The sequence below is a fragment of the Pleurodeles waltl genome, chromosome 6 (genome assembly GCF_031143425.1).
Source record: "Pleurodeles waltl isolate 20211129_DDA chromosome 6, aPleWal1.hap1.20221129, whole genome shotgun sequence".
NCBI lineage: Eukaryota > Metazoa > Chordata > Amphibia > Caudata > Salamandridae > Pleurodeles > Pleurodeles waltl.
Window position 1 is genome coordinate 1542974131 of NC_090445.1, and position 18848 is coordinate 1542992978.

General features: G+C 46.8%; 1 protein-coding gene across 1 annotated transcript in view; it reads right to left on the reverse strand.

The window, feature by feature from the left end:
* CTNNBIP1 (catenin beta interacting protein 1) overlaps window positions 1–18848 on the reverse strand; it is an 82075-nt gene that overhangs the window by 34750 nt on the left and 28477 nt on the right. The window contains exon 2 of the mRNA XM_069241171.1: window positions 1813–1918. The gene's annotated coding sequence lies outside the window, so the exon portion shown is untranslated. The remainder of the gene's footprint in view (window positions 1–1812; window positions 1919–18848) is intronic.

An 18848-nucleotide genomic window follows, 5' to 3' on the forward strand; every position in this document is an offset into this window, starting at 1 on the left:
ATAAATACCGGGCCCTTTCCCCTATTAAATAGCATTAGTTTTGACTGCCAAAAGTTATCGTGGGATACACACTTTATCTCAACCTATAGGGGGTGCAATAAAGTCCACACAACTTGGAGTTACCATTGGAGAAATTGTTTTTTTTGCAGGGTTCGAAATGTAGCAGGCAACTTTTAATCTGCCCCTAGATGTCCATACAGCGAGTAACCAAGGTACCTACTAGAGTTCTCCCTTTGGTTTCTATGTGACCCTGTTTCCTGCTCAGGAACCGTGTGAGATAGACAGTTATGGTAAAGTGGCACAAAGACAAGAACAGATGCAGTGCTAGATCTTGCCATTTATGGGGGGCTTGAGCAAACACTCCCCTCTTTCTGCCCGAGTCCGAGGAGACCTCAGACCTGGACCACTTTTGAGAATTCGACTGGGTTGGCTACATCCTATACTGTCGGTGGAAGGCACAGGGAAGCTGCTACCAAAGCAGCCATGAAAAACCTACCTGCAGTTCTTCATAGGTGGGTCAATTACCCACTTTCATGAGTAAAGATCCCACACCCATTAACTCATGGCAGCCTCCTTGTGTGCATGCGGGAACTTGACACAGGATGGCCTGCTTCATACAAACAGAACCTGAACAAAGGTTCCAACTGTTCTGGCGGCACCACTAAAACCTATAGACTGTGTAAAAGAGGCGCGGAGTCCATCTATTTTTTTCAAACATTGTACAACCGTACCTTATTCTTTCCTTTGGCGAGCCTGCCACTTCCAGGGATGTGAGTGGGTACCTTCCATGAGTGCGAGCAGACACTTTGCAGTGATGTGACTGGCTCCGGCTGCGATATGGTGGTTTTCCTCCATGAGACTAAGCAGACTTTATCCTTGGGCTGGTGTGCCTGTACTCAGCCTAGAAGGCTTCTTCTATTGACAGGGCACTCCCTCCACTTGGCGGAGCGGGATTCCTACCTCTGAGCTGCTAGGACCTTTCACGAGTAGGAGTGGGCACATTGGTATGGCAGCCTCCTGCTTACGATAGGGCAGATTCTTTTATGGGACTGGGCATCCTCGAAATAGCGTTCTCGTTGCAGATTCTACCACAGGATGTGCATCACTGATAGTATAGTTGGATAAGAATGTTTATAAACTCACAACCAGGACTCAGTCTACAAAAACAGTAGATATTGTGCATTTGCGGGACGTCCTAACAGAAGTCAGACAAAGAAGGGTCCAGTGAGATGGTTTGTCAATAACAATTTGGCAAAATTGCGAAGTAGATTAATCTGAATTTGGCACTCTATCCTTGTCAGTTGCAGAAGCTTGTACTGGTATAATTCCATCTGATGCCTTTAGAACAGCTGGAGTGAAACCTTTCTGCTGGCCAGTAGATCCTAGGGATCCATCTTCTTGTTTGTCTTGTTTGCTGCTCCTCCTCGCAGTCATTCAAGTGAAAGCTTCTGTCTCTGCTTCAAGCCCTCACAGAAAGAGGCGTGCCACCCCTCATGTTGTGAATGCCTATGCCCCTACGTGAGAGATATCTTTAATTTCAATGCTACCCCTCCCCCCTTCGAGTGGAAGACTACATTGTCAAAGGAAGGAATGTTAACACCCAGCCAAATATGAAGCCTTTCTACTCCCAAGAAAGAACCAATCCATCACTAGCATGGGCCAGCCACACCATTGGGAAGTGCTAAATCACTTGAAAATATGTCCCACTAGACCCTACACCCCCGAGTAGGGAGAGTGGCCTGTCAGAGGAAGAGAGATATCCCACCCTAACATGAGCCCATCCCACCCAAGGGACCGTCAAGGCATCCTCACCTGCTTTTGAATGTTCCAATATGGTCTACTCAGCAGACTTCACAAATCCAGAGTGACTGAGGGGAATCATAGGGGGCGGTGAAGGGCGTCACAAAATGACAATGTCCTGCAAAATAGAAATGACAGCATTCTCCAGATCAGTCAACATCTTTCAAAGAAAATCCAAGACTAATACCAAGAATGAATTCAAAATCCCTGGCATATTAGTAGAACTGTGCTCGTTCTTCATGGACAGTCTCAGCAACCTAGATAACAAACACCCTTACACACATGGCTTCACTACTCATCCTCTTGGTTAACACGGGGCCTGGACAAACACGTACAAGCCCACCATTTAACTGCACCAACAGCAGCAGTTCAGATGTAGTTTGTCAAAGAAAACATTTTCACCCAGTTCCAAAGGCTTGACCCACAAGGTGCAGCCTCCACAGGAGATGAGGACTGCCCAACAGGGGAGGCTATCTAGACTTGAACAGTCTTCCAAGGTAAAAGTAGAAAACATGCCTATCGGACCTAGCCTCAACAAGAGACACCAACCAAGAGCAACCAATCTAAAGAGAGACTGGACCCCAGGCAACCGCATGCAGCCTTTCCAAACAAGGGCTAATGAAAGTGGTTACAGCCTTCCTAGGAGAAGTCAAGGCTCGGCCAACCAAACACAACCTCCGTAGGTGAAAGGGGTTCCTTGGCCAAATGGACACAATCTCCTCCGTGGGAAAGAGGATTAATGGGAGAGAGCATGAGTGAGATAGAGGGAGAAGGTCAAAATGAGGGCTGGAGGATGAAGAATATAAGTTAAATTAGGACACAGAGTGAGAAAATAGTGGCAGAAACAAAGGACAGAGCAGTCATCAGCGCCATTGATGTGCCATTCTACTGCCAGTACCCTTTTCACTTTCGAGGTCCCTGTTTGTGATGATCAAATTATGGGTTTCTGGGTCCACGATGGGATTCACAAATGCTGTTTGCATGCATTGTTTATCACATTAATGTCTGTCCTACTGGCTTTGCCAATGCCATGGAAAACGTAGCAAAATGTATTGCTGTCTACGTAGACTGCATGTATGAGAAACAGAACCAAGTGTGACAAACTGCATACTTGAGTTTATTTTTCAGATTCAGAATAATTCCTCACTAATTCTAATGGAAACACTTCCTGGAAGGTGACATAATACATCATCACATGTAGTGAGAGTATAATAAGGGGTTGGATGGGGCCAAGCCAAAGCCCACTCTGCATATTTTAAAGAATTACTAAAAATATGTAATCCAAAAAAACAGCACTGTCAGACCAGAATTAAAAAGGTTCCTTTACCATACCTAGTTAGGCCATTGTTGCAAACAACTTAGAATAGTCATGCACCCTCATTTGCTGTATTTTGTTACTCACGAGCATACTACTTTGGGTCTGCAAAATGCGTGGAAAGTAGTTTTCAGTGCATTTAACACTATTTGCATTGGCATGGACTGGTACACCAAATTGCAAGAGACAATATATCGGTCTAGGGGACGCCCTCAGAAGCATGCCAAGGTGTAGGGGAAATGGTGAGAGTATTATGGTCTTTCAGATGTTCAGTTGTGGGTCCTCTCCTGGTCTTTAATGACTTGTTTTGTGGCTATGTATTTCTTATATGTGCTCAGAAAACCAATAAAATATGTATGAGTTACAGAAACAGAGGTAGGGTGGATTGGAATAGGGTGGACTGGAGTGGATTAGGTTGGACTGGAGAGTGGTGGATTGGATTGGGATGGGAGTGAGGTTGATTGGAGTGGGGTGGATTGCATTGGGGTGGGCTGGATGGATTGGAGTAGGGTGATCTGAACTGGGGGTCGGGTGGATTGGGAAAGAGTGGGTGGATTGGTATGGGGTGGATTGGAGTGGGGTAGCTTGGATTGGGGTTTATTGGAATGGGGTTGATTGGAGTGGGGTGGAATGGACTGGATGGATTGGAGCAGGGTGGACTGAACTGGAATTAAATGGGGCAGGGTGGATTTGATTGTGGTGGACTCGATTGTCATGGGGTGGATTGGGATGTGGTAGGGTAGGCTGGAAGGATTGGATTGCAGTGGACTGGGGTGTGGTGAAGTGTGGTGGTCTGGAGTGGGTGGACTGGACCGAAATGAAGTGGGGTGGACTGGGGTGGGGTGTGCTGCGCTGCACTGGGATGCAGTGGGGTGAAATGGGGTGTGCTGATTTGGAGTATGGTGGATTGGATTGGGTGAATTGCATTGAGGTGAGGTGGACTGGATTGGCGTTCGGTCATTTGGTTTGAAGTGGGGTGGATTGGAGTGGGGTGGGTGGACTGGAGTGGGGTGATTTGACTGGAGCAGGGTGGACTGGATTGCAGTGGGGTAGATTGGGCTGGGGTGGATTGGAGTGGTGCGGAGTGGATTGTGTAGGGTGGACTTGATTGTAGTTAGGGTGATTGTGGTGGGATGGAGTGGGGGGATTGGGACAGACTGTTTTTGATTGAGTGGGCAGGGTGGAATGTGCAGATTGGAGTGAGGCAGATTGAAATGGACTGGAGTGGGGCAGGTTGGTCTGGATTGGAGTGGGGCAAGCCATTTTAGATTGGAGAGGGGCAGATTGATCTGGATTGGATTCGGGGCAGATTAATCTGGATTGAAATGGGGAAGATTGGAGTGGGTTGGATTGGAGTGAGTCAGATTGCTTTGGATTAGAGTGGGGCAAACTGGAGAGGGTCCAATTGCATTGGATTCGAGTGGGAAGATTGTATTAGAGTGGGGTGGATTGGATGGAAGGGGGTGGATTGGATGGGAGTGGAGTGGTCTGGAGAGGGGTGAATTGGGGTGGGGTGGACTAGGGTGAGGTGGCTAGGAATGGAGTGGAACGTATTGTTTTGGATTGGAGCACATTTTTTTGGTTTGGAGTGGGGCAGAATCCAGTGGGACAGCCTGTTTTGGATTGGAATGGGGCAGATTGTTTTGGATTGGAGTGGGGCAGATTGTTTTGGATTGGAGTGGGGTGGATTTGAGTGGGGCAGATTGTTTTGGGGGCAGACTGGAGAAGAGCACCCACGAGCAAAAACAAAAGAAAACATGAGTGGAAAATGAGAAAAGATGAGTTGGCAAAATAAAAGAAAGTTCGCTATAAAAAATAAAAACTTTGCAATTTTGTTTGTCCTGCAGGGTACGTTTTTGCCAGTCACAGGCTTTCCGTTTGAAGTTAAAAAGAACAAAACAGTACCTCGATCAATTCAGGCGCAGTGGACGGGCACTGATTAAGTTGAATCAATCAGCGGCAGGTCACTACTCCAGAGAGGAACGGAAATTATGCCAGGCTTGTAGTGACGAATTATGAGGCTGTAAAAAGTGTGTTGCGAAAGCCAACAAATGGTGAGCGTTAGGCGTGCTCCAAGCTCTTTACTGTACACAACAGTCTTGTATTTGCAATACCGCACGCTCTTGCAGGCTCAACCCTAAAAATTATGGTAATTTCCCCAGAGTAAGTGTTATGGTCGTAGGGTTCAGGGAAGGGTGGAGTTAAAGGGTAGTAAGAGCTGTTTAAGGATCATGGAAGGGTAGCATTAAGGGTCAGCAATGGTTTTAGGGTTTCAAGGATGACTAACATTAAAGAGGAAATATTTAGGGTTCAATTTAGGTTTGTGGTAAGGTGTAGTTTGGGTTTTTAGAGTTCGGGTATAGGTAGCATAAGGCCTTATAAGATTTGTAGAGTTCATGGAAAGGCGGTGTTAAGATTTTGTTGAGTTCATGGAAGGGAATCTTTATGGGGCAGTAGGCAGTTTTTAGGGTTCATGGGAGGGTAGTGTTAAGAAGTAGCAGGTTGATTTTGAGGTTCATGGAAGTGTAACAGCAAGGGGTATTTAGGGCTCAAGTAAAAGGTAGCATTAACGAGTAATAGCAATTTTTAGCGCTCAGGGATGGGCATCGTTAAGGGCTAGGAAGGGTTTCTTGCAGTCATGGAAGGGTGCAGGGTTAGTTAGCATTAAGGAGTATTAAGGATCTTTATGGTTCAAGGATGGGTAGCATTAAGAGGAAGTAGGGTTTTCTGGTTCATGAAAAGGTAGCGTTCAGGGATAGTATAGGGGTTAAGGACGGGGCATTAAGAGTAATAAGGGGTTTTCGGAATCATGGAAGGGTAGCGTTAAGGTGCAGTAATATGTTTTATGGTTTAGGAAAATTATTTTTTAGGTTCAGAGAAGGACAGCGTTAAAGATAAGTAAGGGTTTTCAAGGTTCAGGGATGGGTAGCATTCAGAGACTGAATGGGGTTTGTAGGGTTTAGAGAAGGAAGCGTTATGGGTTTCGCAGGTTTAGTTAAGGGTTGCTGCAAAGGGTAGTAAGAGTTTTAGGGTTCGTGGATGGCTACCGTTAAAGGATAGTAATGTGTTTTTAGAGTTTAGGGAAGGGTAACATTTAGGGGGTTGTAGGGTTTTGGCAAAGGTAGCATTAATGGGTTGTAAAAGTTGATTAGGGTTCAGGAATTGGTAGTGTTAAGGGGTAGTAGTTATCCAGTTGAGGGAAAGGTAGCATTAAGGCACCGTATGGGGTATTTAGGGTTCAGGACAGGGTAGCTATGAGGGGGTAGCAATGCGCTTTTAGAGTTTAGGCACGGGTAGCTTTAAGCTGTTCTAAAGAGTTTTTAAGGGTCACAGAAAGGTATAGTTATTTCATAGGATGAAGGTTCTAGGGTTCAGGAAAGGGTACCTTTAAGTGGCTTTAAGGGGTTTCAAGGGTTCAGGAATGGGTAGCATAAAGGGTAATGGGTCTTTAGGGTTCAGGAAACTGAAGCATTAACGGGTAGTAAAGGTTTTTAGGGTTTAGGGAATGGTAGCATTAAGGGGAAGCAAGAACCTTGTACGGTTCAGGGAATGGTAGTGTTAAGGGGCAGTAAGGGGTTTTTAGGATTCATGGAAGGATGATTTTAAATGACAGTATAATAAATTAGCAAAATAATTTACCATGTTAAACACTAAATTTTAAATGAATTAAATCTAATATTAGTAATTCGTTTTTCCAAAATTAAATAATTGTTTTGGGAGTCAAGGTGCGTAAAAGAGTCTCTCCAGCCCATAAAACTTAAATTTAGCAATTAGACTGATGAAAAGGCACCATTGTCTCAAGGAGTGTATGTTGAGGTATCCTGAGGTTGATGATGGAAAGTGAGGTTGGGAGGTGGCTGGGACTTCAATACAACAAAACACTCCTCCTCATGACCTTCCAACCAGCTGTGCTGCTAACAGAAAAGAACAAACACCACAATTATTTATCTAGGATTGCAGTGGCATGTTTGACTTAAATGTCAAGCTTTGTTGTTATACATCAGCTATACTTATTAAAGAGCCCTGACAACTCGATAAACCAATAACTACATCTCTTGGATTGTTAGCATTTTTTATTGGAAGCACGCAACTTCTGCCGAATCCAAACCTGTACTCCTGTCCACCAACATATGGGCGGAGGCAGTCCTTCATGTTATAATCCTGAAAGCTCTTTTTTAAGTTGATCACATAAGGTCTACTGTGACTTCCGCTGTCAAGTCAGCCCTATTGAAACAAATATTACCAAGCATTACCCAACTCTCTTGGCACCTCGACGAAAGAAAACAGTGGTGGGAAGAGGAGCTAGTAAGGAGAAAGAAAGATAGGTACAAAGGGAGAGGGTAAAAAGAAAGTGGGAAAGAAGGGACATTAAAAGGGTGAGAAAGAAGGGTGGATAGAGGGGTGTGAAAAGGAAGAGAGTAGGCAAGAGAGAACAAAAATGGGGGGAGTTGAGAAGAGAGGTAAGCTAATAGAGCTATGGGCGAAGGGATTGTGAGAAAAACTGAGTAACAGAGGGAGGTGAACAGAGTGAGATAGGTGGATGGGAAGGAGAAATGAGGAGCAGAGAGTGGAGAAGGTGGTGGGAGAGAAATATGTAACTGGAGAGGGGGAGGCTGGGTTGCAGGCATTCTGAGAAAAACCTAACAGACAATAGACTCTGGTCTGCTACATGCTGTGACTGAAGGTCAGACCAGTTAATGAAATTCCTTAGAAGCAAGACCGAGAGCCACTCAGATTGCGCAAGCTCCTGAAAAACATAGAGGTCTCGAGTGACCGAAGGGCACATTGGTTGTATCCATGTGATTATCAGGACTTGGGGTCATGAGAGAACTGTAGGAAAGTACTCTTTTTGGCATGGTTACCCCCACTTTGTGCCTGCTGTCAGTGTGTTTTGACTGTCTTCACTGGGATCCTGCTAACCAGGGCCCCAGCGACTGTGCTCCCTCCCTCGAAATTTGGTTGCTTAGGATTTAGCACATCCCACAATTGGCATACTGGTGCCCCCACATAAGTCCCTAGTATATGGTACTTAGGTACCCAGGGTGTTGGGGCACCAGGGGTTCCCCATGGGCCGCAGCATGTATTGCGTCACCCATGGGAGTCAATGCAAAATGTGTCCATTGCAGCCTGCGTGAAAAGGTGCTTGCACCCTTTCACTACAGGTCACTGCACCAGGTCAATGTAAGTTACCCCTATGGCAGGCCCTCCTAGCCCAGAGGGCAGGGTGCAGGTACCTGTGTGTGAGGGTACCCGTGCATGAGCAGAGGTGCCCTTAAGAACTCCAACTCCATTACACTGGACTTCGTAAGTGCGGGGAAACCATTTTACATGTGTACTAGACACAGGACACTACCTATGTCCTGCTACATAATGGTAACTCCAAACCTGGCCATGTTCAGTGTCAAACATGTCAGAATCATACCCCAACACTAATCACAATATTGGTAGTATGATTCCATGCACTAGGGGACTCCTTAGAGAACCCCCTGCATTGTTCCTACCAGTCTTCTGGGGTTTTCGGGGCAGCCCTCGCTGCTGCCACCTCACAGACACGTTTCTGCCCTCCTACTGCTTGACCAGCTCAAACTGAAGAAGGTAGAACAAAGGATTTCCTTTGGGCGAGGGAGGCAACGCCCTCTCCTTTTGGAAATAGGTGTTACATAGCTTGGGAGAGGTAGCCTCCCCAAGCCACCGGTGTGCTTTGAAGGGTACATTTGGTGCCCTCCTTGCATAAACCGATTTGCACCAGTCCAGTGAAGGAGTCACTCCCCTGCATCTGCTGGCACCAACTGCAAGGACAACAGGCTGTGTGGATCCTCTCACCTCCGGAACTGCGTGGATCCTGCATCACAAGTGGTAGTCTGGAGTGGTCCCCTTGGTCCTCTCTACCAGCTATCCAACTTGGGAGATGGTAAGCCCCTGCCTCTCCTTGCAGGACAGTACACCTATGCACCCTCAACCCTTGCAGCTACCAAGGCTTGTTTGTTCCTCCTCCAAGGGATCTTCAGGCTCCGTGTAGCCCTGGCCTCCAGCACTCTCCCCTTCAAAGCAGTCTCCTGCCTGCTGCTCCAGCGACATGGGACTCCCTCCTTTCCAGGTGTGCTGAATGGGCCTCACTGCCACTCATGTGCCTGTTGCCTGTGGGGGCTGCATCCTTGTCTTCTGACTCTCCTCACTGCTGGGGGTCACATGGGACTCCCCTCCTTGGATTGAGTATCCCTGGACCTTGCTGGTCCCCGGCAGCTCTGTAACTCTTCATCTGCAACTTTTGCCTTTGCCAAGGCGTGTTGGTGGTTTTCCAACACCATTGACTAACTGCAACTCTTCTTCTGTTGCTAGACATCAACTGCATCACTTCTGGTACTCTTCTGCTCCAGTGCTGCACAGCAAACTCCTTGTCTCCATCGTCGACCTGGTCCTGCGTCTCCAGAACGGTGGGTAGTGGCTCCTGCTACAACCGGACACTCCAACTTGAACTGGACTTGGTCCCCTTCTTTTCCAAGTCCTTTTCTGACAGGATTTACCTTTGGTTTCCTCCAGTCTTGCTTGGGTCTTGTACAGCCCTTTTCCAAAGTTAACCTGTGGGTTTGGGGCAAATAAGGTACTTAACTCTTCTCTCCTCTCCTGGTGGCTAGGGGCACCCTGGTACTTACATTTTGGGGTTCCTAGCTTCTCCAGCTCCCTTCTACAGATTCCACTTCCTTGGGTGGAGGACTGTCTTTCACATTCCACTTTCTTAGTATTTGGTTTGGTCTCACCCAAGGGCCTTCACTATTTTCTATTGTTTTACTATTTGCTATTCCTTTCTATGCTAATCACCGATTTCTAATGTGTATATAATAGTGTGTTTACTCACCTCCTAATGGAGCTTTACACATACGGTATTTTAGTTTTTGTGTTACCATATTGAAGTACCTTTATTTTTATTACACTGTGTGGTTCTTTCATGTGTGTAAGTACTGTGTGACTATAGTTTTGTTACATAAGCTTTGCATGTCTCCTAGATAACTCTTGGCTGCTCATCCACAGCTACCTCTAGAGAGCCCTGGCTTCCTAGACCCCGCCTACACTTCCCTAGCAGGGGATACCTGGACCTGGTATAAGGTGATAACAACATAGGTACTCACCACAAACCAGGCCAGCTTCCTACAGGGTCAGACCCACAAGACATCAAAGAATTAAGTTGCAACCTTACTCGTGCAAATGTTCTGAAGATCTAAAGGAGCCTTATTAAGCAACAAAACACACGTGGGGGTCTGGCAGAATTAGAGCGGGAGATGCTGATTACCCCCAAGAACAGGACCCGATGCCGGGAGATAAAGAGGGGGAAGGAGAGGGGGGGAAGAGAGAACGAGAGAGAGTGGACCCTGTGCTTGGAGAACAAACGCAGGTCAAGGTCAGGGAGGGGAGAGAGGGAAGATAAGGGACTAGGAAGGGGCGTCTGTGCGAAGGAAGTAACAGAGAAAGGGACTCGTGGATGACGAGTGGACCGGGCAGTCAATGTAAGAAATGTGGGCTTAGGACATCTGGTGCCAGGAGATGATGAAGAGAGAAGCTTAGCGCACCCAATACAGCTAAGAGATATGGCGAAGGGAAGAAAAGTCCTGATCTCTCGCTGTTAGGTGCCGACAGAGGTGGTCGGGGCACTCACTACCAAAGAAGGACAATATGGCTCAGAGACCCATATGCAGGTGACGGAAAAAAGGGTGGGGTCCTAGTACCCACTCAGAGTACATCCTAGAGAGAGGGTCCGGGGAATACAGCGCCAGGGATGTGCTGGGGGGGGGGGGGCTCACGGCACTCCCTAGCCCTTCAGATGGGCGAAGAGAGGAGGGCTCGGGCATACACAGTTCCAAAAGAGGGGAGGGAGGGGGGAATGGCGACAAGAGGGGGATTGTGAGGGTAACAACGCACCCGCTCTCCTACTCCATTTGTTCGCGACCACATCGGGCTATGTGACCACTCGTCACGCACAGCCGGGCTGCCAGGCAGCAGCGTCCTGCGGCTGTTTCTGCCCATAGGGGTGGGGGAGAAGGAAGGAGGGCGTCTGTCCGGTGACGACTACATGTGCCAACGCTTTCAATTCTCAGCATCCCGGCAATGTGTCAGCGTGATCCGACACCCAGCCAAGAATCCGACACAGTGCCAGCCCCAGCTGCCACCGAGGCCGGACACGAGCACCAGCAGCAGGGTCAGGGAGGGGTCACTCGCCGTCACTCTCCGGTTAAACTGACAGGCGCGCCCAACATACGGGCTCCGCAGCTAAACAGGAGTGAGGGGAGGCGCAAGGGAAGCGTACCCGGCCTCATCCGTCCTGACCAGCGGCGGCACTGTGATGCACGGGAGACAAGTCCCACCCTATCATATGGTTGGGGAGAGCTGTTCCAAACCAGCAGAACCAGGCCTCCGACCACTTGGGGAGCTTGGGGAGGCTTGTTGTACCCTATGAGAACTAGGCCTGAGACTACTTGGGGTGCTTAGGGAGACTTGTCGTGCCCTATCAGAACCAGGCTTGCGACCAACCGGATAGGAAAGCGACACTTCTCGTCTGTTGCCACTCTGGGAAGCACAGGCAGGCCAGTCCTAACCCAGCAGAATTAGGCCTGCAGCCACCCAGGAATACTTACGGAGACCTGTCCCATCCTATGAGAACCACACCTCCAGCACTCAGGAATACATAGGGAGACCTGTTCCAGCCTAAGAGAATTTGGCCTCCAGCCACCCAAGAATGCTTAGCGAGACCTGTCTGGTCCTATGAGAATCAGGCCTGCATCCACCCCAAGAATGCATAGGAAGACCTGTCCCAATCTATGAGAACCACACCTCCAGCCACTCAGGGATGCATAAGGAGACCTGTCCCATCCTATGAGAACCAGGCCTTCATCCACCCAAGAATGCATAGGGAAGCCTGTCCCATCTTATCAGAACTAGGCTTGCAGTCACCCGGGAATGCTTAGGGAGACCTGCCCCACCCCACTATAATAAGGCTTGCAGCCAACCAGGAAGCAAAGGTTGATTTATCCTACTCTTTAAGAACCAGGCATGAGGCCACCAAGGGCTCCAGAACAGACCACACCTATGAGAACCAGCTATGCAGGAATCTGCCTGGTTTGTAAGAACTGTAGAAGGTCATCCAAGCAAGGTATTAGTCAAACACACCAGGAAAAAGGAGGGTGTACAGTGCACAAACACTGTGTGCATCTTTACCACGGGGTCTTACTGACAGCTGCTGGAGCCTTGGAACCCAGCCCAGGCCCGAAATGTTAATGGACGGAGACCATCTTCATATTGCATCCCATCGGACACCTGACCTTCAGCCTCCGGCAGCTGGACGGCGTGCTAATGCCAGGTCTGCGAGAGATGAGCAGGACTCGAGCATGGACAGTCTATTTATAAGTGTGCGGTTATACAGCCCAGGATACTCAGTCAGTAAGCCAACACCAGAGCCAAGACTTAGGCAAGCAGCGATCACTCCCTCCACCTAGCATCAATGCCAGGAGAGCCCATCCCTCCACCACCATGATTAGCAGGATCCCCCTCCAATTTCCAAAATCATGGTCAGCTGGACCACCTCTCAGCACATGAGCATTAGTACCCTTTCACCTAGACCCAGGCACACATATTCTGAATGAGCATGACCAAAAGAAACCCATCACCTTCCCTTAGCTCTGATCAGCACAGCCTGCTACCCTAGTTACCGGCCAAGAAACCACCCAAGGTATACAGTATGTAAAAGCTCTGACCACCAGATCCCTGGGACCCTGGCCAGTAACATCAATGCAGCGCTGCTTTAAAGTGAAACAGGTACTTATGTACCAATAGCTCGAAAAACTTTGGGCTTGTATCCTGCCATAGGTTGCTCAGTGCAGAAGTACTGTGAGCATGCCAGGAGGTGTACAGTCTGGGGACAACCAGGTGAAAAGTACCATTAATAAAATTACATACTAAATCAAGATAACAGAGGGAAACAAACCAGAAAACTATAATTGGGGCCACTGCAAATATGTGGCAGAGGAGGGCCAAATTGCGGCGCGAGGTGGTCATTTTGTGGTAGTTTTACCTCGTTATTTTGTCATTTGTTGCACTTGTTAATATTCTCTGGGCATTGGTTGCACCTCATTAGTATCAGTTTAACACCCAATTATAGCAATAGGCAAAAAAAGATAAACAGTCAACCTTTACAAAGGGCCTTTTGCTGCACAGTAACACATGTTGCTGTGGATTTAGTAACTTTTGCACCTTTTGAGTTATAAATTATTTATTTATTTAAAATCTGCAGATTATGCAGCAAAATGAAGGATTATGTGGCAAACGTGGCTAATCTACAACTATGCAACAAATGTCGCATCTGCACAATCACTTAATTCCAGTAGACCTGACTATAATGTCGAATTGTACTTTTGGCCTATAAACCCATATGTTTCTTGTGTTTTGTTTGCTGGCTTCTATGGCATTAGGGCCTGCCATACATTTTATGTTGGAGTTGTACGTTGTCAGTGAGAGTTTCACACTTATCAGTTTGTGCTTAAGCAGGCAAGGCAACACAAAAGGATGATGGACGGAGTGTTGAAACTTTTCAAACACTCACCCCAAGTCACAGATCTGGGTTCAATCCACTGTTCTTTTGCTCACCATGCCACCCCAGTTTGGACCTAGCCATTTGCAAATCAGTCTTGACCCTGTTCCCCATGGGAACAGTCCAGTCTGAACTGCCAGGCCTGGTCCTCCCTGGACCGGAAACAAGCATCCTGGGACCGGTTTCAGGGTATCACCCTTCATCAGCCAGGCTAGCTTGAATCCAGTAGCACAGTGAGCAAGGGACCCACGTCTGGGCATACCCTTCCCACTTAGAGCAACTTTAGCAACACAAAAGGATGCCTAATTGTACTTTTGGCCTATAAACCCATATGTTTCTTGTGTTTTGTTTGCTGGCTTCTATGGCATTAGGGCCTGCCATGCATTTTATGTTGGAGTTGTACGTTGTCAATGAGAGTTTCACACTTGTCAGTTTGTGCTTAAGCAGGCAAGGCAACACAAAAGGATGATAGACAGAGTGCTGAACAATGCAAACACTCAACCCCAGTCACAGATCTGGGTTTAATCCATCGTTCTTTTGCTTACCATGCCACCCTAGTTTGGACCTAGCCATATGCAAATCAGTCTTGACCCTGTTTCCCATGGGAACAGTCCAGCCTGAACTGCCAGGCCAGGTACTGATACCCTGAAAGCAGTCCCAGGATGCTTGTTTCCGATCCAGGGCGGACCTTGCCTGGCAGTTCGGGCTGGACTGTTCCCATGAGCAACAGGGTCAAGACTGATTTGCATATGGCTGGTTCCAAACTGGGGTGGTTTTTTAGGGAATAACATTTGCGCTAACTCCTGAGCTACAACACCAAATTGCACAAAGACAAAGCAATGGGGAATATTTACAGAATAAATAATTATGTTAATTGCGGAAGCAGAAGGACCCTAAAGAAAGATGCCTCAGACCGCCAACAACTTTAAATGTTGGATTTCAGCATAAGGGCCATAAGCGAATAAGAAGACAGGAAGGGAAGGGAGTCAACAAGTGAGTGATATTACTAACCACAGCAGTGGCAGGAGAAGAAGAAAACAACAACATGGAAAACACACCGAGGAAGAAAAAACTTGAAGGAACAGAATGAAAAAAGTATAGGGATAATTGCAACTACAAACAGATAATTTTCAACTGACACCGCAAAGTGATAGAAATAGAGAATGTGTAGCTGCGACACCAGTTCAATAGTTTTTTAGTAGCAACAACTGTCCGTGAACTCAAGAATTTTCCAGGCACCAAGGTACATCGTGAATGTAAGCTAGGTTCAAGAATGCACATAAAGAGGAGAGTATCTGGCCAATTAAAAAAAAAAAAAAACACACACACACACACACTCTTCTCTATCTCACTCACTCCACCCTAGTTAACAGGCAAGTGAATACAACAGTTTGTATCGGGGCAAGCAAAGTAAAGCAGGATATGCCAGCATCTAAATGGGCGCTGAAATAGGACATCAATAATTATTACAATTTCAACATGCTAAGTGTTAGCTTTCTCTTAACACCCTCCATTGGCACAATGTTAACCTATGAGGCTACATTCAATGCGACTCATAGATCTTCAGGGATACTCTGGTCTTGTCCAAAAGCTTCTATTCCGCCCCGGGGTGGCAAGCTACAAATGTAGGAATTCTGGATCTAACAACTGCCAGGCGATTCTTGGCATAAAACTATAAAAGACAACGAAAAGAGCTGAAGCCTCAGTATCCAAGGAAAGGTAAAAGATGCAACACAAGATACAGTATCCAAAAAAATCTACCACAGAAGCAACAAAGTTTCCACGTTGGTGAAATCAAAGGTGCTGTCTTGAAGATCTTATGGAGAAGTCAAAGGGGACCCCAGTTCTGGACATGGTTTACAGACTACTGTCCCTCAACCATTTTAGGAGCCAACTGGTTGTACTATGTTTGTGAAGGGACAACTGTAATAGAATGTCAGTGCCTATGAAGAAGACCTTGTGGAGTTGTAAGATTTCAAGCATCCCGTTTTGCAGGATCTAATGGTTGTGGGTAATATTTCCCAGGGGCATGGATACCCACAGAACCGGGGGCATTTACCGCAGTCCCTGGCCACACCAATCTCAACTAGCAACTATCTTTCAGGTTAAGGCTTGACTGCAACTTCAAAAGTCGATGTCTCTGGCCTGTAAGTCCTAGAAATTAGGTTCAAACAGCTTGGTAATGAAGGTAATCGCAGGCAGCAAACACCACAGGTGTTATGGTTTTACAGATAAGGTGCACAATCCTACACTGTGCCAATATGCATCATCAACTGGGTTTGACAGATGCAAACCAGAACAATGCACCCTAATACAGTGAATGGTGCGCTCTTTAGAGCATAAGTGCAAACCCACAACTGCACTCAGAACAGCACATTGGCGAAAGGCAGTCTGGTTCCTGAAAACCGCTTGCCTGTGTTTAATGGCAGGTGTAAATCTGGCCTAAGTTTCAAAGAGGGGCAGTTATCCTCTACAAATGGGTGCAGTCAATTAGTTCACTTGCCTGCAGGGGGGATTCTTCGTGGCTCTTTAGGAACCCCCTATTTACTAACTTCCAAGGGTCACCTTGGAATGGCTGGGTCCAAACTGAGGTGATGCAGTGTGCAAAATACCAATGGACTGGGATGTGGCCCGAGTAATTACCAGTGGCTGAGATTAATTCAAACATTCTTTCCATCACTTTTTTGTCAACGATGAACCAAGTGCTAGATAAGAACGTCAGTACTTGCCCCTGTAGTAGCCAAAAGGTGAGACAAGCCAATCAGACGGTTTGCCTTCTTTAAATGTTGGGGGGGGATCATACTCCAGTGCTGGAGCAGTCCATGTTGCTCTTTATGTCCATATTAAAGAAGTTTCTCAGCCATTCATCACACCAGTTCAAAGTGGTTCCAGGTGAGATGCAGTTTCAGCTCAGATATAGCAGAGCAGCTGTTCCTATTGTTATAGACCATTACAACAACGTACAATAGTAGGCATAGGTGGACAGGTTTCGATCAGATTAAGAGAAAACTAACCAAGATAGGAGAGTTGGCTAACCCCGCCTCCCTCAATCCATCAGTTACAATATGTTTCGGCGATGGGGGGCACGTGTACATACAGTATAGTCCGTTTTACATAGACAGCCTGCATTTCTCCCCACACCCCATGAACCCCAGTTGTGGGGAGCAGACAGACCTTTGGGTGGGCGGAAATGAGTAGTCAGTCTTCAAACAGGGGTAAAGGTGAAAAGATCATTATCCATCGACTAGAATCAAGCTGTCTCCACCATGAATAACCATTGAGGCACGTTTGATGGGGCAGTACCCACCCTCACATAGAAAAGGGGGTACACCATGCGTTTCCACTCAGTCACAAGAGCACAGTTGTGATGACAACAAATTTAAAATCATCATGAAGTTCCTAAACTGGACTCACAGGACTGTTGAGCTCACAGAAAAGAACACATTACGGAGCAAGCATGCACTGATTTACCAAGTTATGTAGGAGACTGTTACCTCAACTGACGTCAAATGCCCATCAGATCTTGTCACTCAGCAAAAGAAAACTTTAAAAAAAAACAACTTAAGATTGAGCTTTTGCATCATTCACATGGTTTGCTATTTAGTAGGAGTATAAATACACTTTCACTGAATGTGATAACTATACATCTGACTTCAATAAAATGAATGACACCAGTTAAAATCATGTCGTACAGCTAGCGAATGCACACTTTAACAAGAGGCTTGGGGAAACAGCCTAGCAGCACGACTAAAACCGCTTAAGCGGCTAAGCATAGACTTCCGGTGAATAGCAGTACCTCGGCAGGTACCTGTATCAGTCCTCGTCGCACCCACGCCTTCGTAGCTACACTCATTTGCTTCTAATGATTTTCGACGGAAACGAGAGGTTGTACACCTGTGCGGCGCATTGTATCTTGGCTTCGGAGCACTAGGAACGCTTCTGTTGCAGAAGTACCATGAAGGCAGGTAAATGTCGCCATTTCCTTCTAAACCCGATTTGTGCAAGCCCACGCCTTGCACTTCTAACCGTTCGAAGTAGTCCTGCGCCTTTTAAAGTACAACACTTCAGTTTTATTTTGTTAGTACAGACAATGTCAATTTATAGTTTTGAAAATCATTTGGCATTTTTGCACACACAGTTGCCATTGCAATTCAAAAGATTACGGTTCTAGGACATCAGCCTAACACATACACGCACCTAGTACACTCACATGCACTCTAAATTAGAGGTACTCTTCTCATGCTGTTACACAACCAAGCTTGACATGTATCTAATATGTATGTATTGGCAATACAGCCCTGCCACACACAGCAGTGTCTGGGCTCAAAAGCTGTGTTGGTTACTGGCACGTTTTTGCTTTCAGACTATTTTCGCATACACACTGTTCCCACACTGATACAAAAGCACGGGTTCACGATCATAAGCATTTGGGTAAAAACTCTTCTTCATTGTAGCAGCATTCTGGTCTTCTATGTTTAAAGCTCCATTGATAGAACCCAGAGCTTATGGACCTTGGTTACATGAAACTGGCCATCGCTTTAATTATTTGGACTATGCATTCACCCTGTTCAAATCTCAATCTGGCCTTGTAACTCAATATCCTGGCTCTCATCGGGATTCAGACGCAGCCAGCTGTCCTCCTACCACCTGACCTCTTCAGGCAGGCAACTAGCCAGGGTGCTTCCTGCTATCTCAGGTCTCCTGTACAACAAAACACGGCTTGGTTTGCTTTTATTGTTCTTAGAACACAGTTGGCAATACCTATTTTATCCACACGAAATTTCAGCAAAAGAGGGGGCGGTACCATCATCTGCGGACCCACATACTGCACAGCTTCCACTGTGCTGTTTACACAGTAGGCATCAGGTTAGAAGCTTGTTCATCTTCTACGGAAAAGTAGAAGCACTACCAAGCCACTCATCTAGTACCCACTAAGATCGGTGAAATGACACAGTAGCTTTCTACAGACTAACGTGCTGAAGATTACTAAGAGAAAATGTGGACAGTAAGAGGTCAAGGCAGACCAGAGCACACTCGTTCGATTGTCAAACCCCAGGAGGTGACGTGGTGGTTGATTTGCCGACCTGCTGTAGAAGCCCTGCAGTTAAGGGATTGTGACCTCTGCAGATGCTACAACTGGGAGTATAAGGTCTCCGG